Here is a 26,375-nt window from a genome sequence, read left to right as displayed (position 1 = left end):
CAATAAACATGAATGGCTTTAGGTAGTTTCTTATAAGCATCAGCTGTTTGTCTTGTTATGCTGATATTTAGGTATTAGTTTGGGAACCGGTCTTGAATTCAAATTATATTTCTCCCAAGGTAAAGTCAAAGGTTAAAGTCCCATTAGTCATCCCACACTGGTGAAATTCATCTCTCTATTTGACCCATCCCCATGGGGAGCGGTGAGCAGCAGCTGTGGCTGCGCTCGGGAACTATTTGGTGGTTTGACCCCACAATCCAACCCTGTCTGGCCCCAAAACAATTTCTTATGTGAATCTGGTGCCCTTGAGCCTGTGAGGCTGAAACGAATATATAGGTCAAAATTGACCCTTTCTGGGCGTTATATAAATAACCAGAATTAGGGAAATACCCATGTCATGAAAGTGATGTTGACATTTCAAACAATAACCTTGCATGAGACGCTGAACTTCCGAAGACTGGAGCAATAATTTAAGATGGCAAAAGCACACTTCCGACTTTACTGAATCTGAACTAGCTGTTTGCTCATCAATCCTCTTTTGTGTAAACTCAGTATTTCCCAACAGAGGCTGCTCAAGAAGCTGTGACTGAAGTAGTAATTATGTGTAACTTTTAGGGTTGTCACGGTAACCGGTGTAGCGGTAAACCCTGGTAAAAAGTTGACAATAATAATAACCGTCTTGTTTTAAAAAACTATATTATCTCGGTGGGTTACCGTGGCTGCGGTGTAGGCGCGGTGACCCTTACCAGCCACCGTATCATCTGCTGAAGTTGCCGGCGGCACATGCGCGCTTTGTTGTTTACAACCAAAACTTTCTTGAAGCTAAAGCTGAAATAATGGCCAAAGGAGTAGACGGCGGCGCTCAGGACATTTATTATCCCTCAAAGAAGACAAAGTGGGAAGTACGGGTATGTTTTGGATATCTGAAGAATGCCGAGGGACAGTTGATAGAAGACGGCTATCCTGTTTGCAGCAGGTGCAGAAAAAGTGTCTGTGAAAGGCAGCAACGCTTCAAATCTCATGACACATCTGCGTGACCATCACCCACAGCTCTACAGTCAACGCAAGGCAAGCTAACGTTAGCGTTTTAGCTAAAATGCGTGATCCGAGGATTTGGGTTGAGGGAGAATGCAACGAGTCGCTATATAAAGCAGCCGCAGCGCCGCTACCTGCATATAAACCGTGTCGCGGACACCGCCATGTTGAAATGACACTATGCATTACGGGGCTCCCAGGGGCAGATAAGAGTTGGTCTCTCTCCGAGAATAATTATGAATTTAACAACGATTACTGCCTGATGACATTTTCCCACATCTGCAAAGCTCACTGGAAGGACACAAACCGAGGACAATATTTTCCTGATATAGGGTTTATTACTCAAGTAAGGGTAAAAAAGTATCTGATTAGAAGGCTACTTGAGTACTGAGTATCATCTGATCTAATATTTTTAAAATGATGACATCAAACAGACAAAACATAAGAAGTTATGGGCAAATATTGGTATTTTAAAGACTAAAGGGGAAAAATGTAAACAAATAAACAACATAATTACAAAATAACACATTTTAGGCTAAATTTAGACACAAACTGAGGACAATATTTCCTGACATACAGGGTTTATTTAATTGTGTGAAAATGTAGCACGTTTAAAAAAAATACCGCGATAATACCGAAAACCGTGATAATTTTGGTCACAATAACCGTGAGGTTAAATTTTCACACCGTGACAACCCAAGTAACTTTTCAACGAAACATGCTTCTAATCAGCCAAAAATATCAATTTCAGCTATGAAGAGACAAACTTATTCACAAGAAAGATTCTTAGACACGTCCAACATTAACTACTGGGGCTTTTCCCCACTCTTTTTAGCAGTACTGCTAATAATGTTGTTGCTGTAATTGCCATCCAGCTTCCCGTTTGGAGGGAGTTAGGAGAGAAAAGATGATCCCGCTGTGACTGAACTTCAGAGTAAGTGTGGTTGTGCAGATCCCAGAAACAACAGCAGAGTTCTACAAACAATTAGGCCAAATACTTACCCAAACTTTGACACTAGCGATAGTCGCAACTACAGGATCACACACCTGAAAAGAAGCACAATACACATATCATTAAAACCAAAATGGAAAATAATGGGTAACAAATGAGAAACTGTTTCAAGAATAAATCCATCCAGCTCAACCAGCTGCAATGTCTCCGAGTTCTGTTACAGCAGCGGTTTGAATCCATTGCTCTTTCACTTGTTTACTTTTTTTAAAAGTTAGCTTTAAAGAGCAGCTCTAACTCCTAAAGCAAAACACCAAGTTTTGACTGCAGGGGATAAAATTCAAAAATGATAATTGTGAGTGAAATTTCTATTTCTGGTGTTTTGAATGTCCTACATTCTGTTTAGATGCAGGTAAGGGTGGGGGTGGAGTGATTTTTTTTGTCTCCAGGGCCCAAAGATCTGGATTCCTCTTGCTGAGGAAAGCTTTTGTTCTGATAAATTGACAGTGTCAATTTCCCACATTGCCACACCGTGGCATATACTACAGGGAGCAGTAGTGGGAACACAGACGCTACATACGATTGGCATCACTCAGTCTGACAGTTCTTTCTTTTGCTGTTCTTTAAGGGAGGAGGGCGGGCTATTTTTCGAAATCTGAACTTCCAAGTCGAGGAAGCAGGAAGGAATAAGAATTATTACACCTACACATCCCTTCTCCCTTTGGAAAGAAGAAAATAATAAAATCCTTTGTACTCGCATCATAATTACTGGTGGGCGCTGGTTTTGGATTGTTCTACTTTTCTTCTCTTCCAAGTTGAAAACAATATTTTGAGGACATGCAGCCGACAACTGGGTCTGTTCACAACTTCACTTCAATTTCTTTTCGCTGTCTTTGTAAAAAACAACAACAAACAAACACTGCTTGGGTCTACGCTCTCTATTTTCAGACATAGCGGCTTACGCAAGCGTCTGGTCATAGACTGAAGAAAAGACACCAAGTAAAGCCTAACGCTGGGCGTATTCTAATGGGAGAACTTTTATTTTTATTTGGTCTCACACTTAATCATAATTCAAAATCCCGTTTCATTTACAAAATCATTTTATTTACTGTTTAGCAGAAAATTTGACCTTATTATGTTTTGCGCTCGGCATAAAATCTCAGTCTTTATAGAAACACAAAAATATACAAATCTGTTTATTTCTGTGCTTCAAGAGCCCAGACGTGTTTGAATTATCGATTGATTTTAAAAACAATGATTTGATCATTTTTACTCTTGTGCTTTATTTACAAAAGGCGGTGGTGGTAGAGGAGTTAAGTTTCATAGCCGGGGGGGTTGTAGGTTTGAGCCCTGCTCACTGGTGTAGATGTTGTGCCTTTGGGAGCTCATCACCACCTGAGTGTAAATGGATGATGGACTGTTTGGTGTTGTAAAGCGCCTTGGCGGGCTCTAGAAGAAGCCATAAAAACACAGGCTATTACCATTTTACAGATTATTTAATAAAGGGCTTGTGAGTCCTTTTGGTCTGGTTTAGCAGCTACACAGGAGTCTTGGGTAAAATACTGTTGCCACTAGGATTGTAAAAATACATCGATTCTATGATCAACATCGATACTCAGATTGGTCATTGATCTAAAATGCAAAAATTGATAGACTATATCAAACACTATTTTACTTTGAAAATTGCTTTATTTTTAAGTTCTGCTGACATGGTGTATTTTTTTCCAACAGGGTCTTTCGTTAAGCCTGTAAAGCAGGGGTATTCTATTCTGTTTTAACACACCTGATTTCAATCAGCAGGTAACTAACAGGCTTCTTCAGAGTTTGTTGAGCTGCTGCACAGGTGATTCAACCACAGAATCAAGTGTGTTGAAGCAGAGAAACTACTAAAACGTGCTGGAAACCAGCACTAGAGGCCCAGAATTGAATACCGCTGCTGTAAAGGGTCATTTTAGCACATATTGTCCAAGAAAAGTATTTTTAAAATTGAAAAAGCGGCGTTGCTGGTTGTGCAGCGCACCAGGCCTGAGATCAGTGGACTCAGTGGTCTACTTTAAAAATCTGCTGAAAACTCACCTGTTCAGGCTAACTTTTGTGCAGCCTTCATCAGCGCCTTCTCCTTGTTCTGCTCTTATTTTATCCTTACTTATTGACAGTCTGGACACTTTTAAAAACAGCTGAAGACCCAGTTATTTAAAGCTGCTTTATCTATATCTTTTATTTTCTTGTTTTTAACTTAAACTTGTAATCATTTTTCCTTTTATGGTATTTTATCATTTTAAGACTTTACGTTTCTGATTTTGATCTATTTCTGTGTTAAGAAAATTATGATTTTATGACTTAATGGTTTGTTTGGTTCTATGTGAAGCATTGTGTGATTTTCTGTTTGTGATGAGTGTTGTATAAATAAAATATACTTACTTTTTCTACCAATTTCGTATTTCCTGGGATCCACTGATAAGTCTTTCAAATTAATTTTCTCTTTTCCTTTCCTTAAATTGTAATTATAATTTTTTATCTTTTTTTTGTTCCTTTGAAGCACCTTGTGATTTTTATGTTGAGAGGTGCTATATAGAAGATTGTTGTCTTTCTTTCTTTCTCTTTCTCTCTTTTTTCTTCATAGTATCTCTTTAATTTTAAATTACTTAAGAAATGAACTTTTGCACCATACTCTAATTTCTTCAGTTTCATCTGTAAAATCATACAGTGAATCACTGATTACCTTTTCGTATTCATTTTCTCTTTCCTTATCATATTTTAATCAAAAAATTTAGTTTCCCTATTTTATATATATATTTTTTATCAATTTTTATTTACTCATTTTTTAACTGTAATCTTCTGATCAAACTAGTAATTTACACTCCTAGTAGCCACTGTTTTGAGTTTGGCGGTCATTTGTGAGGAGGGTTCTTTGTGGACCTTTAGTTTAGTCTTCCTGTTCAGAAGCAGGAAATATATATTTAATTTAGAATAGATGAAAGTGATTTGTTTAACATTCAGATCTAAAACTAATTGCAGTGTTGTAGATTTCCTTTAGGTTTATTTCCTTTTTGCAGCACTGACAGTTTGGGCTTATATTTGAACTTCAGAATGAATGGCCACATTCTGGTTGTGTTCACTCAGAATCAGGCTTTGCTGAGTTTTTAAAGGTTAAATTACCTAAATCAGTACAAAGCGGCTAAACTGTTCACATTTCAGTTTTGTAATGAGTAGTAATTTTGTGAATCTTTTTCAGGTTTCTCATTCTGTGTGAATAGAAATTCACCAAAGGGAAATAAATTTTCTAAGAAAACTGGTGCTAAAAAAAAGCGGCCCTCTGAAAGTTTTGGCACATCAGTGTTCAAAAGTATCTGCTAGCACTAAGTCTGTTTATCTAATGCCAACATGACCCATTTGTATGTCCACTCAATCACTGTGCCATCTGCCTTATGCAAAGTTAACTGAGACTGCAAGCTTGGGATCTTTTAGGAAGTATTTGTTTAACATCTTATTTACACTTAGTAGACTTGGTCACTGCAACTATTTACCTTTCTTGCCCCCCTGAAACTTCCCAAGCAAAGCCCAGAAAACTAGGGCTGCAGCTATCGAATATTTTTGTAATCGAGTACTCTATCGAATCTTTTATCGATTAATCGAGTACTCTAATTACTCTTTTGCGTTTTTAAACCATTATATCAAATAGCATGTTATAAAATATGAAAGACCTCTTGAAATGAGAAAGCAGTTGCCAGTTATTCTTCAAGTTTTATTCAAAATTAATTTTCAAAACTTCAGCACTTCAACTTTACTTCACAGTAAACAAATGCGAGCGGCTGCGGCCCAAACAGCACCAGAACCGCTCACGGCGCATGCGCAAACATGGCTCGCCAGCTGTTTCCCTATTAACACACGTCCGTTTTAATTTCTACACTTTTTTTTGTCTCACACTAACAAGGATTGTCGAAAGCATGTTTGCCGTGGTTATGTCAAATTATACTGATCACAAAACATTTATTTACTTTCTTTTGTTTTCCTCCGCCACTCATAAATACCCGTGTCCTCCTGCAGCGATCCCGAGGGACAACGGACATCAATAACAACACAGTAAAAAGTCCGACGTGTTGTAAAAAAACTGCTATTTTTAGCACATTTTAAGTCCGACGTGTTGCTACCAGACGTACGGTGTGAGCTGAAACTGAGTGCTACAAATGAAAAAGTTGCACAGTGTCTGCAGAATATATAGAAATACAGGCTAAAATGCATTATCTTGTAGAGGCTCCGAGTCCGCTTGCAGAAGTGAAATTTACATGTGGATGTTTCCTGGTCAGGTGCTGCAGCATGGAGGATGTGGTGTTGTGGTAGGCTAAATCCATTTTACAGTATTTACACTGGACTACGTTTTCCGCCTTACGACGTGAAAAATGGTCCCACAACTTTGACATTTTGTGTCTTTTTCGCACTCCGCCGGGGTCCACGTTGTCCGCCGTGGCCTAAAAGAAAGTTAAGTTGCGTTCACTACTCGCGTGTGCATTCAGTGCAGTGTGTATGTGCGTCACTCATTTTGGTCCGGGTGAAACATGACCCCGGGCGATTGCAAAGCCATGAATTAATTAAACATGAATTAAACAAAGCTTCGAGGCAGAGAATTTGACTCGAGGATTTTTTGTACTCAAATTATTCGAGGTACTCGAGGAATCGTTTCAGCCCTACAGAAAACTTAACAAACATTACTACAAACACAATAAATAAATGTTAAAGTTATTTCATCTGATCTGAGCTGTGAATATTTTCCACAGAAGACATGATATTACAGTTTTATTTCGTATAATAATTGGTCATTATTTGATCGGTCTTGCTTCATTGAGACTGAGGTGTACTTATCTAAGCAATCATAACCGATGAAAACCTCAGCCGTGGTAAGCATGACCCATTGAACTGAATCAGAGTATCAAGAAAATGTTTAAGCAGAAATCTCTAACATTCAAGTTTTTTCTTGTAAACTGTGGTTTCCACAAATACATTTTAACTTGAAAGAATATTCCACCGCTCAGTAAAACTGTGTCTTGTTAAGATTCCCCAGAGTTAGACGAGTCAGAAAAAGTATTTTATAACCAGCCCAACATGATCTGGCAGCAGTTGGTTTTCTTAGTTTAGCATAAAACAATGTAAGTGAATTCACATACATTGTAGTGTTTTTTATGTAGGTGAATGCAAGCCTGCCCTTCCATTGCTTTATGCTAAAACAACTGGTTACAACATGTTTTTTCTGACTTGGCTAACTCTGGGGAATCTAACAACACACACAAGTTTAGAGACAGAAGATCCCTATAAGAATATTAAAATAATAAACATGCAACAATAAAAAAAAAAAGTAATACGTGTGCTTTGTAACAAAGTAGCACTCTGAAGAAGTTAACTTGCTGAACTTATTCACCCTGGACAGGAAATAATTGCACATATGAAACATAAGATTAAATACAAAAACTAGTTCCAAAACAATAATTTGTGTTCAAAGGAGTGGAGCCACACAACATGAGTTCATAAAGCTGGTGCCATCTGCTGGATAGGTAGCGCAATATCGGCCATATCGGCCGTCTTTTTGGCCGATAGCCGATACTGTTAATTACCCCAATATCGGCAGATAATATCGGCCGGCCGATATATCGGTCAGACCCTATTATCGATATTGATCAATATAAACATATTTTAATCAATACACTATTTTTCTATATCATCCAGCCCTAGTATATAGATGATCTGTTTGGCATGACTCAATCGAGGAGCAGCTTGTAACCTAGATGCCAAAGTCACTATATGTCCACAAACACACAGAGACCATTCTGTTAATTTAGACACACTTACCAAATATTCTGAACACGTTGCGCCTCTAAGCTGCGCATCTAACCTGGACATCCTTTCAAATGTGCAGACTATTTTTTGAATACTTGAATAAAATGAGGCAATTTCACTCAATGCCAAGTCCATTATGATAACTTAAGATAGTCTTTTTAGTTTCTGAAACCGAGAGAAAAAGACAATGAACTAAATGCTCAAATTATCAAAGCCATTAAATGTTCTGATAAAGTAATTTGCTATCAAACACAGCTGATCATCCAAGAATATTAGACCATTACTGCAATTCTAAAGAACCTCAATCTGTCAAAGAAATGTAATTTAGGTTTTCAAAAGGTCTTTATTCATCAGGTTATGATGGACAGGATTGAAAAAGACTAAAATCATGTGTTCTTTCCTTTAAATTTCACACTGCACTTTGGACTAAACTGCTGTTCGTATGGATAAAAGGCAACTGAATGTCAAAAATATCCTCTCTGTTCTACATAATAATAGCAGTTGACAAATATTCTTGTAGCTCTGAAACTGGTTTATCTGAGTTTCTAAAGTGCGGGCTGGAACCGAAAACCGAATTGATTTGAAACAAAATAATTTTCCTGTAAATACCTTTACTGTTTTTTTCTGAACTGGTCCGTCGCCTCTTCACAACACGGCAAAACTAAAACTGAAAGATCAAATCGCAGCATGGGTTACAGTTTCCTGAACACCATGGGCACATTTCATAGCCAACGGGTTTACAGAAATAAGCCTCAGGGCAGACGAGAACACAGGGAATACCACCGGCAGGAGGGAAAAAGGCTCACCAGCTGCGTATCTGACCTCCTTCTCAGTCATGAAAGCTTTACGTGGGTCCACGATGCCCTCACATCAGCATTGGGTCAGCGCTGAATTATGTTTTAATAAATAGATTTAAATTATTTCCCTAAATAAACACATTTATGTGAAAATATATTTCTACATCATACTTGTAATTAGGGATAGACAATATATCGGCATCGATATCAGTATCGGCCAATGTTAGCCATTTTTTTAAATATCGTTATGGGTTTGATAAATAAAACCAGGCCGATATTAACAACAGATATGTTTTCCATCTCATCTCCATTTGTTTGACTGTTTCAGAGGGTAAGGGGGGTGATGTGTACTTGTTTAGTCATGTGAACAGTGAATGAAATCATCTCAGAACCGTAAATATGTGTGTTGCGTGTACATAACAACATAAACTCAGCTTTAATCATTTAATTCGATACAAAATCTGCTGATTTTAGAAGCACTAGCATCAGTATATCGGTATAGGCAAATATCGATTATCGGCCATAATAGTGATCTTAATATCGGATCTCGGTATCGGCCCAAAAATGTCACATTGGTGCATCACTACTTGTAATCATGGTTTAGACCAGTTCAAATTCTATTTGTTAAACAAAACATTTTGTTTTCTTCATCAGTAAGAAGGCAAATAAAACAACCAAAAATAAAAAGGATTTACCATCCAGTTCTCAAAGCCTTCAAGCCTCACTTGCTGTGCCAACCTTGTGTTGGCTTTACCTCTGGAGATGTTTCCAGTGGATAACTGGGACAAAACAGTAAGTGAGTGAGTTTGTATGCCAGTATTACTGTCTAACGAAAAAGTCTCTGCAGTTACGACCGTAACGCACCGAGCTGCGACGGCTCTAGTTGGAGACACAAAACAGCAAGAAAGCATTTTTATTGGAGTCACATGGTACTGCTGCATAAATCAGTTTTTTATGCTCGGGTCACACGAGGAATATGAAGTAACTGCAACAATTATATAACTTGTTCAAATTTTCATATTGCACTTTAGTCTCAAAGGGTCTTAGATATATTTCACTTCTCTCTTAGTTCTTAACCTTGTGACTCACACCAAACTGAAAAGGGGTTCCAGATTACAACACCTGCTTTCTCACACCAAAACTGAGCAACCTCATTAATAGTTCAGAACTTTTCGAATACTCCCTCGCAACTTCCTCGCAACTTCTCTGAAATCTGTGACTAGCAGCATCAGCCCAGTGAGATACTGGTTTTAGCTCTAGTCGTGTGACAGCTACAGCTTTAGAGTATCCAGTTTTTCATTGTTTTTGTGTATAATTAAAGAACAGCTTTGAACAGCGTTTTCAACTTCCTAAAAGCTCATCGTGTAATGTTTTACTGTGAGTTATGGCACTTGAACACATTTTCCACAATTACCAGATTGATGAGCTAATGGCTAGTTGTGAAAAGGCCATTTTAAAACTTCAATCTAAAACGATTCAAAACAGTTCATACTTACCCTTCTTTATAAAATGTCTTATTGCTGTCAGATTACTGTCACATGATTACTTACATAGAAGTATATGGTTGGTAGCAGCAGCAGAGGCTAGCTATACCATTGATGCACTCTTCATGTAATGTGAAACTGATAGCAGTATAAAGGTTTATATAATAGTATTAGCCTGAGCTGTCTGGATGTTTTTAAATAGGTGTTTTAAGACAGCAGTGACCCACTTTGGTCTTGGCTCTGAGCAGGTAAGACAATAACCCTACCTTTTCAACAGTGCCCCTCATCTAAAGATCGGAACATTCCCTTTAGTTTCTTCAGTCCGAGCCGGAGACGCAGCTAGCTTCCAAAGGACAGATTCGACAGTGTGCCACATTAGCTTTTTACACGGGGAGGGATTACTGCCATTATCATGAATTAAACCCTCTAACCCCTCTACTGAGTGACCCGCCACCTTTGGTCCACAATTTTTACTGTAAGGATGAGATTTTGGAGGGATTCCAGATTCTACAAAGTTATTTTATCATGATAACAAAAAACAGAAAATTGTAACAAAGCTTGTTATTTTAGAAAGCTGCTGAAGTTGTACAGTTAACTGAGCTCTGTAATCTAACGTGACTAGTTAGTGAGGCTTGGGTCATTCTCCAGAAGACAAATATTTTGGTGAAGTGTCTCACCAGAGTTTAAAATCCACTCACGTGTCACTATACAGTCTCATTGTTATCATTACTCTAATAGTTTTGCAGCTGTGTGGCTATGCAGTGCTGTTCTCTTTAATTTATGGACTAAACCGGAATAAGGCATAAATATTTACACCCTGCACTGCTTTCCCACTCACCAATCTGTTTACACTGTGTTTAGATCATGACTGAAAACGACTATTTGCTGATGCGAGTTTAGGAAAAGCTGGTATCTATGATTCTTAAATTCCTGCTGTTTCATGTTAAAGAAAAAGAAAAGAATCCACCTTTTCATAGAGCGAAAATTTTCAAATGTGCTTTCTGGAATTTTCCAGCTTTCCTTTCTCCGCCTGCCCACACGATGCTGTCGACCTTTCACTGACCTCTTTACCTGCCTATCCAGTTTTACTATTCCCATTGCTGTTATCATGCTCCGGCCTCTCCTGTGGCCCTGTCAAACATTTCTTTTGTTTGCTTACTGACTCTCCAGTTTGTTTGTCTGATAATACCAGTATGCTTACAGCACGTGAGCCCTAATGCTGATCACAACACACATACAGAGTGTTTAGTTTTTGTACGTCAACCCTCCCTCCCGTTGCCAGTTGCCCTGCGAACCGGTCCAAAGTCCAGCGTGACAGACTCAGACTTTGACACGAGTTTCTGATAAGAATATGAAAGCCAACCCTGAATGAGGTTCTCAAGATGCGAAGTCCTCTTGTAAAGAACTTTTGGCCTTTTAGGTGATGTAAAGCTGCAATAGCAATTCTGGAAAACATATTTGCTTAAAACATTTTTACATGCCTCTTAAAAACATTCCAACATAGTATATCTATAAATATATAGAGGATATTTAAAAAAGAAAAATTATAATTTGAAAAGATAAAAATAAAAAAGTTATCTTGCGTTTGTCTAAAAACATCTGCCAATAACAAGTTTCGGACCAAAAGCAACAATTGGACCATCCGGTTGTCGGCCTCGCTGAACCGCCACTTCTCCCTGGGTCCTCCACTCATAACACACTCACGTATTCAGCAACAGAACACCACTGGTGTGAGGAGAAGGAACAGCTGCTACCACTTCAACTTTAGAACAAACTACCAGTCCTAAAAAGAAAAACACTATTTGAAGCCACGGACAACAAAAGACAGTGACTGGTGTTTAGCTCTATCTCGTTTCCTCTGGCATTGTTGGTTTCCGGTTCCGGCAGAAGCGCCCACAGAAAATTTTGATAAGGGTGGCCAGACTGTAAAATGTTGGGGTGACACACCACATTCGTCCTTGTTTAGCCTGCAGTGGTGCATTGCATTGCTCCTTTGTTCTTTTTTATCAAAATACATTATGTATCCAAAACACTTAACTCAAGTTTGAGAAACACAAACCTCCCCAAATAATATATTTCATTTATTTAAATTGTTATTATTTTATTTTTGAATTTTATTTTTCAGTTTCATTCACCTGTTTTCACAACAAAAACTATGGGGATGTAAACTTTTTTTTATAAATAAATAGTTAGCAGCAGAAACATATATACTTTTTTTTGTTCTGATAATTTCTTTACTCAACAGTCATGTATAATTTTTTATTGGGTTTTACATTTATGCCTTGAATAAAACAGATGAATTTATGGTTTGAGTGAACATTATTTTGATTTATTAACTCTGGTCTTCCTTGGGGGCGCCACTGCTTCGCGATCGTGTTTGCGTTTGTAACCCATGGTTAAAAAGTTGAGTTAATATAAAAATGATTTCTAAAAAGTAAAAATTAATAAAATAAAATCATTTAAAAACAGAGTTTAGCTGAAGCACTATGCAGCCAGTCCTTGGGTGATCTGATCCACAATCAGCCAATCGCATTTATAGTCGCGCCCTCCTACAGCACAGCGTGAGAAGTGCTGAGGAGGAGACGGTACCAGGCGTTACGTGAGCGAGATCCATGCTGCTGGTTGTTCAGCTCAATTACCCGGAAAACTCGATAAAAAAAGCTCTAAAACGTTGAGAATAGGGAAGCGAAACACCCATAAAATCGCCATAGACACTGTATAAAGCTAAACAGTAACTTCATGTTTTTAAAAACTGTAGAGGCCTTTGGTTGGGAGCCTGTTGGAACCCGGAAATCCCTTCGGTTGCCTCGTGGAGTTGTTGAGCTAGCATGCTAGAGTTAGCAGTGCTGTGGACCATTGGAACCATTTTGGAACCAGTTTAACATTAAAAAGATAGTTTAAAGCCGCTTAACGTAATTGTCACTGCCAGAAAGAGGTCAAATTTAAAGGCTACCTATTGTTAATATGGATCCGAGTTTGTTTTACGCAACTGTTACCAGGTGGTTTTTCCCCGTCTGATTAGCACACGTTAAATGGTTCTCAGTGGTGCTAATTCAGCTCATAGAGCTGCACTGAGGAAAAGTTTATTGGCATTTTTATTATTTTTGAGTATTTATTTGTTCCAACTCAAATGTTGATGCATGATTAGTAACTAATATGTATTTGTATTTTGACGCATGATTAATGTAATTCATGCGTGTTCCTACCTCGCATTGTTACCGGCCCCAGAGAGCTGAGATCCAAAATAACAATTACTGTTGGTCCTGATGTGGACCAGACCTGAATAACCAGGATAAATGGAGCAGTGAGGAAACAGGACTTTCTTTTCCAGAATACACTTGCATCTGTGGATTTATTTACCACCAAAATTATTTACAAACAGTAGCAACACATCTCATTTAATCTCAGCTTTCTTCGTAGTTTAATCGCTTTACTTTCGATAAACCCAGGACAATGTCTCGTTTCATTTTCATAGCAACAACACTTTTATTTTCTCCTTTTCTCATATTTGACTACTGCACATTCAAACTACCTTTAACAATAAAGGGAACATTTACAGAATGACCCTGTTTAAATTACCACTTTCCAAAGTGCAATATTATTGTGCACATATTGTGCAATGCGTTTATACATCTGTGTTGGTTACAGGCTACTGAAATATAATATGAAAAGCTTATGCTATGTCTAATACCTTAAGGACCTCAGTTGTGATTACACGCTTCCCGACAACAACGGTGTCAGACGTTGAAAACCCAGTTTTCAGATTTGCCATAATGGTTTTAAATGTTCTGGTTTATTCCACAGCTCATGCAACACTTTAGTTGATCATGAGAGTATAAACTAACAACATAATTCACCAATCTGCTTTGTCCCAGGACATTCAGTGACTGTTTCATTATAACAGAGTGGTGTTTTTATGCCACAGAGCATATGGAGCCATGTTGTCTCTCATATGAGTTAGTCAGCCCTCTAAAAAGTGATTTAATTAGTTCATACAATCAACTTGTCTTGGAAATATGTGTATGCAGAATACGTTTCCTCGTTAATATTAACCCCGCCCCGCATGACATTCACAACTAAAGCAGCTTCTGGCATAATGGACGCATTATTCCAAAATAACAGCATTACAACAAAAGTAATTATTGTGTTGTTGTGTGTGAGCAACACTTTTCCTGAGAATGTCTTTGCGATATACTTTGTGAATGGATGAACGAACGAACAAACGAACGAACGAACGAACGAAGGAAAGAGGATCCAAAAGGTGATAGACGAGTCCAGTTTCTCGTGAATCATGAGAAAAGATCTCATTGAGAAGCTTGAAAAACTGGAAGAGAAAAATTTGGACCTTGAAAAGATGTGGACAAAAGAAATAAATGACTAAATTAAGACAGAAAATAAATTTAATGACGAGCTCCAGAATTTAAAAAAGCAGCTTGGACAAAATAACGTATTTTGCTAATAATTGCTAAATGATTTAGAACAAGATTGTCAGCTTAGACTGGGTGATGTGCAGGATCAGAAGAACATCCAGCACGTCGCCGTAAGTGAGAACTTCAGGAACGAATTAAAGAATCTGAAGGAAACTAATGGTGACCTCACTGAGATGAAGGACACGGTGAAGGCCTACCAGAAAAACACAGAGAGGAACCATTTAAAAGAACAGCACAAAGAAAAGAAGTTACTCTTTGAACATTTGGGAAAAGGTTTAAACAAAGAGCATCGGCTGTGTTTGATCAGTGCAAAAGAACTTAAAAAGAGCAAAGATCAGATTGGTTAAGGAAATCTCAGAAAAGGACATTTAAATATTCTTAAAACACTGCTGCTAACGTCTTAGCATTCTTCCTCTCCTGATAATAACATTTTACTGCCATTGCCACAGATCTCTCTGAAGAATTCACAACATTGACGGCTTCAGCAACGCTGTGCCACTCCGTGGATTTTCTCTTATTTGTTTTGCAAAAGCACTTCCTTTCATTTCTCCACCTCACTCACAGGTACCTCAGTTTCTGCTTCTGTGAAATTGCGCTTCCTTGATCTGTCTTGACCTACGGTCACCATGTCATTGGCGGAGCGCTGCAACAGCCGGCTTATATGTATATGCATGAGATCCACAAGGCACTTTGCATTGACTATTTATGGCAGTAAGTGGGCGTGGTGAGGGCGGGATGTGACTAAAATGCAGCTGAGAAACATTCTCGTTAGTCTCCGATTTATGAAGCGGAGATTGCGTGCAGCTGTGCGTCCTCCATGTTTGATAGGTCACACACCTGCTTGGCGCAAGTACATTTTTTTGGCTGAGCTTAAGTACGGTTTTAGTAAGGATTCTACGCCATGTTTGATAAATAAGACCCCAGAACTTGAGGACCCGTGCAGACACAAAACACAGTAAGAAAATTTAACTGTCTTTATTAGCCTGAAGCTAAGAGGAGGTGTTACCGTAGTAAAACTCAGGTAAAGGCAGAGTCGAAGGCAGGCGTGGGTCATGGAGGCAGGCAGAGTTCTTGGCGACGGTCAGGCGTGAAAACGAGGTCGGGAGGCTATGATCAGGCAGGATGAAAAAGGCTGGAAGATTTACTAGCAGGAGCGTTCAATAATCTGGCAATGGTTGGAGAGCAGGCCGGATCTTATATAGCAGGAGAGGCGGGTGTGGGGCATGAGCTTGATGAGGGGACCAGGTCTGATGAATGAAGGCTGATGAGATGAATGATGGTGCATGGAGGTCAGGGCATGGCAGGATCATGACAACACCAGCACTGTCCCACAGTAAAAACGTCCTACTAAACACTACTGAAGCTCGTTTCATAAAATGCCTGGCACTAAAAGCACCAGGCTGCAACAGGTATGTGTGAGGAGTGAAACATGAAAAAAATGCAACTCATCAGCTGAAATCGGAAGGTGGTTTGACAGATTAGCTTAATTTTCTAATATTGTGGCTGAAAATTACGCTGACCTGCCTCTGCTGATAAGAGGAACTTGAAGACATACGCCTGCTGTTCGCAGCAAGGCTGCCTGGTTTGAGGTTATGCCATCTCAGGTGTAACTCTGCCAGAGCAGACACAGGGACTTCAGGCCTACAGAACGATTTGGGTCAGTAGGTAATTGCATTCCTGGACCACAGAAAACTTGTTGGCAATTAATCCTGCCAACGAGTAATGTGAATTATGCACAGGAGACCGATATACGCAGCTCTGTTAGTGCAGCTCTTTCAAAGAGTGATGGGGTGAAATTTCTGCTGCTGACACACAGTCACAGCAGCAATAGATCCTCTGAAATTGTGATTTGTGTTGTGTCTGATGTAGAGCTGAAATGATTCACCGAATTACTCAAATTAGTCAAGTACAAAAAATTCTCATAGCTAAATTAATGGAGCGGAGGCTTCATTTAGACCATGTGATGACAAGCTACTCAGTGGTCACATGTTCCACAGAGACGAGTTTAACAGACTTGGTGTGCACGTCAACAACGTTGTAGAATGAACTGGTGGTTCTGATCAGAATCAGAATCAGAAAAGGTTTATTGCCATTGTCAGTGAACAAGCTGTTCACAAACTAGGAACTTGTTTCGGTACTAATGTGCTACATATAACATGAATAATAAATTTCAAAAATAGAATAAGTAGATTAAAATATAATAAAACTAGCATAAAACATTCAGCTATAAAAAAGGCAGGTAATGGTAACATGGCCGGTAACGTGACGTTATGTCGAGTACAGCAGACCAGCATGGTTGTGTGTTTATAAGCTGTTCACAAGTCTAACGGCAGATGGAAAGAAGCTGTTCTTATGGCGGGAGGTTCTGGTCCGAATGGACCGTAACCTCCTGCCTGAGGGAAGCGGCTCGAAAAGTCTGTGTCCCGGGTGAGAAGGGTCAGCTGCTATCCGACCTGCACGCCCCCAAGTTCTGGAGACGTACAGGTCCTGGAGAGATGGAAGGCTGCAGCCAATCACCTTCTCAGCAGATATCCTGTAGACATTATCAGTCTTTACCGTGAACCGAGCACATGCACATATACGGGAGCAGAGCGTGCCATGATCTGAGGGAACTGATGAGGTTGGGAGCAGTGTGATTTAAGGTCTAGCGAGTGGTCGGCCTGCCAGCTGCCAGATCTGCAAGGGTTAATGAGCTCTACGCCTAAATCCAACTATACAAATGTAAAATTATTTCAATAAAATAACTCACCAGGTTCTTCATATTAGCTTTAATATCTAATGCTTATGAGTTATAAATACACGCTCTTTAGTTTTACTACATGCTGTCTGCATTTAGAAGTAAAACAGAAAAGCTTCGGTCTTTAATCATTCTGATGTGATTTATGTTTGCCGTTCTAATGTTTAGGCTCATCATTAATAGCTCTGTGTTTCGCCAACATCATGCTTCAGTAATCTGACAGTCTTTAGGGGCTGCATCTGTCACTCCAGGCCGAGCAAGTGGATCAGTCACTTTGTGAAAAAGTGTCTCATTAGCCCCATGCTTTTGTCTAATCTGAGATTAATCATTCTGTGGCATCTGAGCATAAATGACACAGGCACAGAGAAAATGTCACTCTGGCACACAATCACTCCACTGTGGGGAACTGTTAGCATTATGGCCCGGGTGAAGATTACTGGTGTTTACTGGTAACCAACAGCCTGACAAACAGGGAAGAAAACAAGAAAAAAGTGAACATTTTCAAGACCATCAGCATGATTTTAACAAAAGAAAGCAGGTTAACGCTTTGGATCTATTGGCAGTTTCTCCTTGCGAGGATTCAAGTTTTCCTCCCGAGCTAAAAACGAGCTGCTGTAAATGGGAACGAACCATAAAAAGTTTGAGAAAACGCAAAAAAAGCATCTATCAAAGAATAATCATGAGTGTGTGCAGTCATCGATTTGTTTCCAGTGGGATGCATTGGCCTTCTTGATTTGGGTCGACTTTAAAAATAGCACACCCAAAAATTACCGTATTTTCCGGACTATACGCCACTACTTTTTTCCCACGCTTTGAACCATGTGGCTTATGAGGTGCGGCTTTACTGAAGACTTTCCTTCACCTGCCACCAGGGGGCGCTTTAGCAGAAAGTGAAACAGGTGGAAGTCAAAAGTGGAAATGGAAGAAAGTGCTCATTTTAATTTAGCACATGCAAGCAGCCGGCACGACGAAGAATTTTTTTTAAATCCATACCCCCTCATCATGGTAACTACACGTATGAGTTCAAATGATGCCGCATTTGAGTTGAAGACCATGGATCTGGCAGTAAAGGAGGGAAACAGTGCTGCCGCCCGTAAGCTTGGCATGAATGAATCCATGGTTCGGCGCTGGAGACGGCAGCGGGAAGAACTCATTCAAGCCAGCTTCACCCGGGGATGATGACAGCAACACGGACAGCGACACTGACATCGCCACAGAAAAGGTATGTGACGAAGCTCTTCTGAGGCTGTTCAGCTCCGACACTGAAGAAGAGGACTTTAATGGCTTTAGTGCGCAGGAGGAAGATGAGAGCGAATGACTTTTTCTGGTAGGCAAGTGTGTTTTATTTACTAACCAGGCATGTTTTGTGTGCAGTTTGTATTTTCTAATCATCATATCGGCGGCAAGCCCACAGGCCCGCCCGCAGCCTCCCACCCCCTAGCCAGCCGAGCCCGGGACCCAGGGGTGACCACCCCCGCCGGGGATCCAGCAGAGCCCAGGGACCCAGACCCCACCAGGCAGCTATTGGGATTGGTCAGGCAGATACCAAAAATCTTAAACTCCCTGACCCGGGAGCCGCTCAGTCTGTCTACAGCAGCGAAACACATCAGGCACAAATAAAAGACAGAAAACATAAAATGAAATGAGCCGACATGAACGATCGCGTGTTAAATTTGTTTTTGAGGTGGCGACACCTGATTTGATAATGTTACTGTGGCCGTGCTCAGGACGCAGATGTCTGGAGCGCGTCAACGATCAGAGCTTTGCATGCGCAAGCTGGTTAAGGTTAGGATGGGGTGAGGGGAAGGTTAAATTGCAAGAGGGTAAAGGTCACAATTTGGTCAAATATCTGTTTTACGGTGGGCGTCAGATACCGGCGCTCTGGCACAGCGCGTTGCCTCCCAACACGCAGGGGCTCGTCACCTGCTGTCTTTTCTGAGGACTGCATCTTGTCGGTCATTATCAAGTGACAGTGACTAGTCGATGAAATGCATAAAAAGTCACTACAGAGCAGTGAAGTCGACTAGTCGACTAGTTGATACAACCCCTATTTAAAATATAGGCCATTTACCACTTTGTACAAATGACCACCCAGTCTCAGGGCAGTTGAAGTTAAACCGTTCTAAATATTCATCTTATGGTAACGTCTGAGTTTTAAAAGCTAACTGGTTCATGAGAATGTTTCCATAAAACTAAAAACAAGCAAATTAAACCCCCTTTTTACAAGACACACCATGCCAGCAAATCGGCGAAAAATTATCACAATGGTGTGTCTTATGAACGTGCCATGCCGGCATGGCGATGCACAAATTTTGAGACATTTGTTCCGCCTCGCTTGGCAGTAATATTGCTGCAATTGTGTGTCTTATAAACGGCGATTACACCTTGGCGCACCAGAGAGAGGTATCACGATGACGTGGGGAGTTACTGCAGAGCTCCGGCTGGCAACTTCATTAAAAACATAAGTAAACACAGGCCTTTAGGAGCGGCTTGTTAAAACAACTTAATCAGCACGCCTTCGATTGCAATAAAAAGCAAGTTATGTTTAAGATAAACTGAAGTCTGTGCAGAGACCGCCCCCATACCCCATTTATGCTGCCATCATGTAATCGTTTGTGAAAAGGACATGATTGCGCCACATTACCGCCACGGTCTCACCATTTACAAATGACCTAAAGCTCCCTGATGCCGCCATGGCATTGCATCAAATTGATGGCATTGTTTTGAAAATACGGCTTAAAACTAGGGGTGCACCGATTGCAGTTTTTGGCCAATCACTGATCACAAATCTTGACAAAAACCTGACTTGCCGATACCAATTTCCAGCTATACAGATTTTGTCTTAACTAAAAGCAGATTACGTCAATGTTTTAATTACCTTTTATTGAGCAAACCAATATGAATACTCGTGACACAATACCAGTCTCAACTGGACATGAGGTAATGTTCTCAAATATAAATGAACATATTTCGCATTGCTGTTTGAACTACAAAATCATATTTGTTCCTTTAGACTTTCATTTTTCTAATTTTGAAAACAAAACTTTTGTACACGTTTTGACACACTTGTCCAAAAAAAATTATTCTTTAGCAATGATTTGCTTTGACATTAACTAGGGGTGCACAGATTGCAGTTTTTGGCCGATCGCCGATCTTTGAAAAAAAAATCAACGAGATTGGGCCGATAAATCGGCGCACCCCTACTTAAAACACACTGTTGCAGGCAAAAACATTACTGCCTGCTTGTGAAACGTGTCATCAAGTTTCTGACACACTTTCATAGAAGTGAAGCAAAGTCAGATGATGTAGCTTGAGCTTACTTCAGGGTATCTGCAGGTTTAAGGGAGCCAAATTTAAGACTTTTTAAGACCTTTTTAAGGACACTTTGACCAAAATTAAGCAATTTTTCTGTTTAATTAAATTTAAGCTATAATTTCCAGCTATTGCCTGGAACTGGTGCTAACCACGTCGTGAACGTGGGATTAGCCATCCAGTTACCATTAATGTTGCACTTCCCCACGGCGCAAACTCCTACTAGCGTGCTCCTCTAAAAATAGCCCCCTTTCACAAACAACCGAATGTGTACGGTTCCACTTATGCCAATATCGTACACAAAAAATGCTGAAATAACTAGAAATTCACGAAAATTTTATAGAAATAAAATAATATTGTTTATTGGGTCTTTGGTAATTTAAGACCTTTGGAAACTATTTAAGGATTATTTGTCATTTTTAAGGATTTTTAAGGCCTTAAATTTGGAAAAGCAAATTTAAGACTTTTTAAGGACCTGCAGATACCCTGTTACTTTGTTTTACGAGGGCTTAAACACAACACAAGACCAGATGGAGCTGGCATTTAAGACAAAACAAAGACCGACTTCACAAGAACAAAAGCATCTTTAAAAAAAATTATAACACATCAACCGAATTCTTCAGTCCTAACGTTGAGTTTCCGACCGCTCGCAAATCTAAAAACAGTCCATGATGACATCACAGAAAACTTGCAGATCCCGTCTGTAGTGGGAGAAGAAACAACAAATGCAGGTCTTCTAAAGAGTCTGCTTCAAAGCTCCGAGGCCTTTAAACAAAGGTAATGGCTTACGCTCAAGCACAATAATGGCTACCAGCAGGCAGACAAATCAACTCTTAAACAAGGAGTCTCACAAAGCTTCAAATCAAGTGAAACATTTCTAAATAACGCTTGACATAAAGGAGAGGAAAGGGAATAACAATCTATACGCATAAAAACTTGAAGTAAACAGACTTTTATTCCTTTTTATGCACAAACTGTGTTTGATTTGTAGTCCTAAAGTCAGCTGAACACTGGTAGGATGGCATCATTAGTCGTACGGTAAACAAGAGTTTAACACGCAAACAGAAAGTAATCAAACCCTTAAAGTCATTCTCCTTAATAAGAAAGATAATCTCCACTTCAGCCTGATTCTCCTCTGCTCTGTAGGACCCTCTGTGTAATTGCTCTTGTTAATCAGGCCTTAATTTATTGACAAGATTCATTTGGAGCTGAAAACACACAATCTCTTCCAATCTGCCCATGTAGAAATTAAGGCCACGCAGAGTGGAGAGGGACCAGATTAAATCTGTTTAAGAGCATTGGAGAAACCACCAGAGACTGATCTGTGTCTGTCGCTGCTTCTTAAACCAGTACAAGTACCAAACATCTCCATTAAGGAATTGTCGTAGAACCTCTGTGGAACAACAGTCCCGACTGTCTGGTTGTAAAACAACAATGACTTATCTAGTCTCAAGGGTGTAGTTAACTATTAATCTGGCATATTTCAAAGTCTTGTACATGTGGAGTTCAAATATGTGACCGGGTTGTAAACCTCTACCGAACAGTTCACCAGAACCCTCATGGCTTTAAATGACAGCGACCTGATTTAACTTGTCAAAATCAGAGATTGTCAAAGTTCTTTATAGCAGGGAACTTACCCTGCTTAGAATGTTTTTTACATGTCTGTTCGGTGTTTCAGTGGTTGTCCAGCGGCGCATCAATCAGACAATTGGACTATTCGCAGCTCCACACAGTGTTGAGTCAACATGTCACACACACGGTTTGAAACAATCGAAGCCGGCTGGAATTTACGACCAACACTTGGCAGGACAACAAAACGTCATCAAAATATCACGATGATAAAACCTCGAGGTCCAGAGCTATGCAGCAGGAGTTTTCTGAGTCAGATGCTGCCGTTTCTCTCCTGCTGCTGAAAAAAATGTGTTTGTCCTCACTTAAGGCCCACATGCACACACATACAATGTCTTTACTGATTGGACTGCATCCAACTGAGATATTATTTTCTTTTTAAAACCAGATATCAAATAGAGCACAGGGTGAATGCACATGCCAAATAAATGAAATTTTAAGTTACTGATATATTGTTTAAAGTCTCCTCTTTGCTTGTAAAATAAAAAAAACAAAAAAAAAGACTTCATGCTGGTATGTTTTCATCCTGAACGCTAAACTTTACAAGTTAAAGTTTACACACGTGTCTTTACATATTTGTTCTTTTAGTTTTCAACAGAAAGTGAGGAAGTAAATATATGGATGAGTAAAATCTAATCAAAAACAAAATAAAATATGATAAACTGATTTAAATAATTTTTTTTATTTTGTACAGTTTCATCTCTATTAACAGACTAGCTGCAAAACATTTTTGGAAACATTTAATTATTTAACATCTAATTATGTGTGCTTGTAAAAAATGTTTGGCACTTAATTTTAATTAGTTTGAGTGTATTGAAGGTTATTTATGTATTCAATAGGAGTTTATATAAACACCAATATTCTGACAACCAAACAGTAACATACTAAACTATTCAGTCTTTCTAATATCCACTCTTGTTTCACACTCGCGTGGCCTGCACTGAGGACGAGGCTGGACACTCAGAGGCAGAGAGCACCATGAGGGGCGGGACTAGCCAGCTCAAAAATAACCAAATAACCAATAACCATGTCGCACAACGCTGTAGTTTTTAAGCTGTAGTCAAAGATGGCGTCTGGCAAACATCTTTCTTTAAAAGAAAGGTTTTAGCATTTCTTCATTTTGTGGTTTTAAATACATGTCCGAGTCAATGAGAACACAGGAAAGAGCCACAGTGAACTCCGCTTTAGACGCCATCTTCGTTGTTTGAGAAACTGAGCATCGAGATGTGTGACACGCTGCTCAGCGCTGGGGTTATTTGAATAGGAGAGTCACCAGGACCTTTGCTTCTCATAAGGAAGAATTGGCATGGCTGACCAGGCTAGTTTCAAACATCAAACTCACACACTCACGTAGTCTTGATTCTTGTTTTTTTTTTTTTTTTTAATAAAATTCAAGACTGTAAAAATCCAATTTTAGGCCTTCTGCCCATTTAGATTTTTATATTGTTTGTACAAAAATTATGAACATTTCAAAAGCAGCCACACGAGTCAGCTGCCGGACAATCAGCAGCTAGTCACAAGAAATGGAACAAATCCTGTCTTTAAGATTGGTCAGAACACATATCAGTGGTGTAGGTCAGGTTGCTTATACAGGGTATCTGCAGGTTTAAGGGAGCCAAATTTAAGACTTTTTAAAGACCTTTTTAAGGCCACTTTGACCAAATTTAAGCTATTTTTTTAAATTAAATTTAAACTATAATTTCCAGCTATTGCCTGGAACCGGTGCTAACCACGTTGCGAACGTGGGATTAGCCATCCAGTAACCATAAAAGTTGCACTTCCCCATGGCGCAATCTCCCACTAGCTTAAACAGCTAATGTGCTCATCTAAAAAAGCCCCCTTTCATAACCAACTGAACGTGTACGGTTCCGCTTACGCCAACATCGTACACAAAAAATGCTGAACACTAACTAGAAATTCATGAAAATTGAAATAAAATAATCTTGCTTATTGGGTCTTTGGTAATTTAAGACCTTTGGAAACCGTATTTAAGGATTATTAGTAATTTTTAAGGATTTTTAAGGCCTTACATTTGGAAAAGCAAATTTAAGACTTTTTAAGACTTTTTAAAGACCCGCGGATGCCCTGTTATAGATTGAATGAGGACAGCATCAGAGCAACTAGACCAGATGTGTTAATACGTATACCTTAACAGTCAGATTTTCATTTCATCCTTTCTAAAGATTCAGTTTTCAGACATTCAGCCAATGTTTTAGAGATCCTGCTCCACAAAAACACTCATAATAATCATAACTTCTTCCCATCGTCCCTGCCCAGGATCTTCTAAATAAATAAATCTTCAGAAAAATATACACCCTCAGCACAGATTTCTGGTGTGTCAACTTCTTTGAAAATTTAAAAGGATTCTGCTTCCAATGAAGTCGATCCAGAGCGAAAACAAGAGTTATCGAGGAAGAATCCGATTCCTGGGGTGAGATGGAGGAGCACCTAAAATCTGTGGGGCTCAAACCTTAATGCTAACATCAACAAGCTACCAAAGCCACTACTAACACTATTTTATACAATACATCCATCTGCTTTCTAATTAACTATTTGTTTGGCCAATAAAATTTCAAAAAGCTGGTTGTGTTTCATTTTTATGTATCGATGAACTCAGTCTTGGTTTGTCTGCCATAGGGCCGCCACTCATCACTCTAAAAAACCGCCGTGCTGAAACAAAACTTTACATCATGCAAACAAGACTCACGAAGATCGAGGACAATATTTTCCTGATATAGGGTTTATTACTCAAGTAAGGGTAAAAAAGTACCTGATTAGAAGGCTACTTGAGTACTGAGTATCGTCTGATCTAATATTTTTAAAATGATGACATCAAACAGACAAAAAATAAGAAGTTATGGGCAAATATTGTATTTTAAAGACTAAAGGGGAAAAATGTAAACAAATAAACAACATAATTACAAAATAACACATTTTAGGCTAAATTTAGACACAAACTTAGGACAATATTTTCCTGATATACAGGGTTTATGTAGTTTCCTGAAAATTTAACATGTTTAAAAAAATACCGCGATAATACCGAAAACCGTGATAATTTCGGTCACAATAACCGTGAGGTTAAATTTTCACACTGTGACAACCCTAATACAGATTAGGGCTGGGCGATATGACGATTTTAGACCGTTTTACGATCTACACATCTGACGGTCTGTCATTTTTGAGAGACCTTTTTATCACGATTCACAGCTCTGCTGTTGAAATTCTGCCTCCGAATGAAAAGGGAACTTACCTCAGGCGAATGACACGCCTTTGTTTGACCTTAACCAAACAACATGAACAAACATGGCTTCGGCCGCGGCTGAGAGCGACAGCGAGGTTTTCGTTCCGAAGAGGAACGCCTCGTCCGTTATATGGAACTGGTTTGGTTTTCACCAGATGACAAAGAGCAGCGAAACGTCATTTACAAGGAGAGAGTCAAGACAAGTGATGGCAACACCACAAACTTGTTTAATCACTTGAAAAGAAGACATCCCAAACAATACAATGAGAGCCAGCCGGCAGCTAAGGCTAAAAAGCCTGCAGCGGCAGCAGCTAGTGCTTCTTCCAGGCAGCAAACGCTAACAGAAACACTCACAAAACTCATTCCTTACGACAGAGACAGCAGACGATGGAACAGCATGACAGATGCAGTGACGTACCACTTGGTTAAAGGTTTGTGTCCCGTGCGAACAGTAGGAGCGGGATTTAAGAACATGATAAAAACATTGGATCCACGCTACGAGTTTTCCAGCCGCAAGTATTTTTCGAACACCGCCATTCCACGCATGTACGCTGAATGCAAAGTGAGAGTTGCAGAAAATATTCAGAATGTGCAGTTTTTTGCTACCACAAGCGATCTCTGGTCCAGCCGCACGTCAGAGCCGTATTTGAGCTTAACTATCCACTACATGAGCAACTGGGAGCTACATAGTATTTTGAACAAGTTAATGTTTGCACAATACGTTTGCAATTGACATGTTTGCACTTTAAATATGTTTACGATTTTAATTTATGTTAAGTTACTTGAAAAACGAGAAAAACAGATTTTTGTAATTGTTTCTCTCAGGGCTTTTATCATCTCTGGTGTGAGTTTAAAACATAAGTGTGTTAGCACTGTGCTGATTATCCCTGATATGAATAAATGTTTGTTTATTCAATGTTTCTCTTCTTTAA

The 26,375-nt window shown here is 39.3% G+C and overlaps 1 protein-coding gene across 5 annotated transcripts in view; it reads right to left on the bottom strand.

The window, feature by feature from the left end:
* lpp (LIM domain containing preferred translocation partner in lipoma) overlaps positions 1–26,375 on the bottom strand; it is a 275,115-nt gene that overhangs the window by 232,642 nt on the left and 16,098 nt on the right. For all 5 annotated transcript variants that reach the window (XM_015962371.3, XM_015962372.3, XM_015962374.3 and 2 more), the window contains one exon: positions 2,038–2,082. The gene's annotated coding sequence lies outside the window, so the exon portion shown is untranslated. The remainder of the gene's footprint in view (positions 1–2,037; positions 2,083–26,375) is intronic.

The sequence above is a fragment of the Nothobranchius furzeri genome, chromosome 16 (genome assembly GCF_043380555.1).
Source record: "Nothobranchius furzeri strain GRZ-AD chromosome 16, NfurGRZ-RIMD1, whole genome shotgun sequence".
NCBI lineage: Eukaryota > Metazoa > Chordata > Actinopteri > Cyprinodontiformes > Nothobranchiidae > Nothobranchius > Nothobranchius furzeri.
The sequence above is the reverse complement of the archived record's forward strand: the minus strand, read 5'-3'. Positions and strand labels throughout refer to the sequence as shown.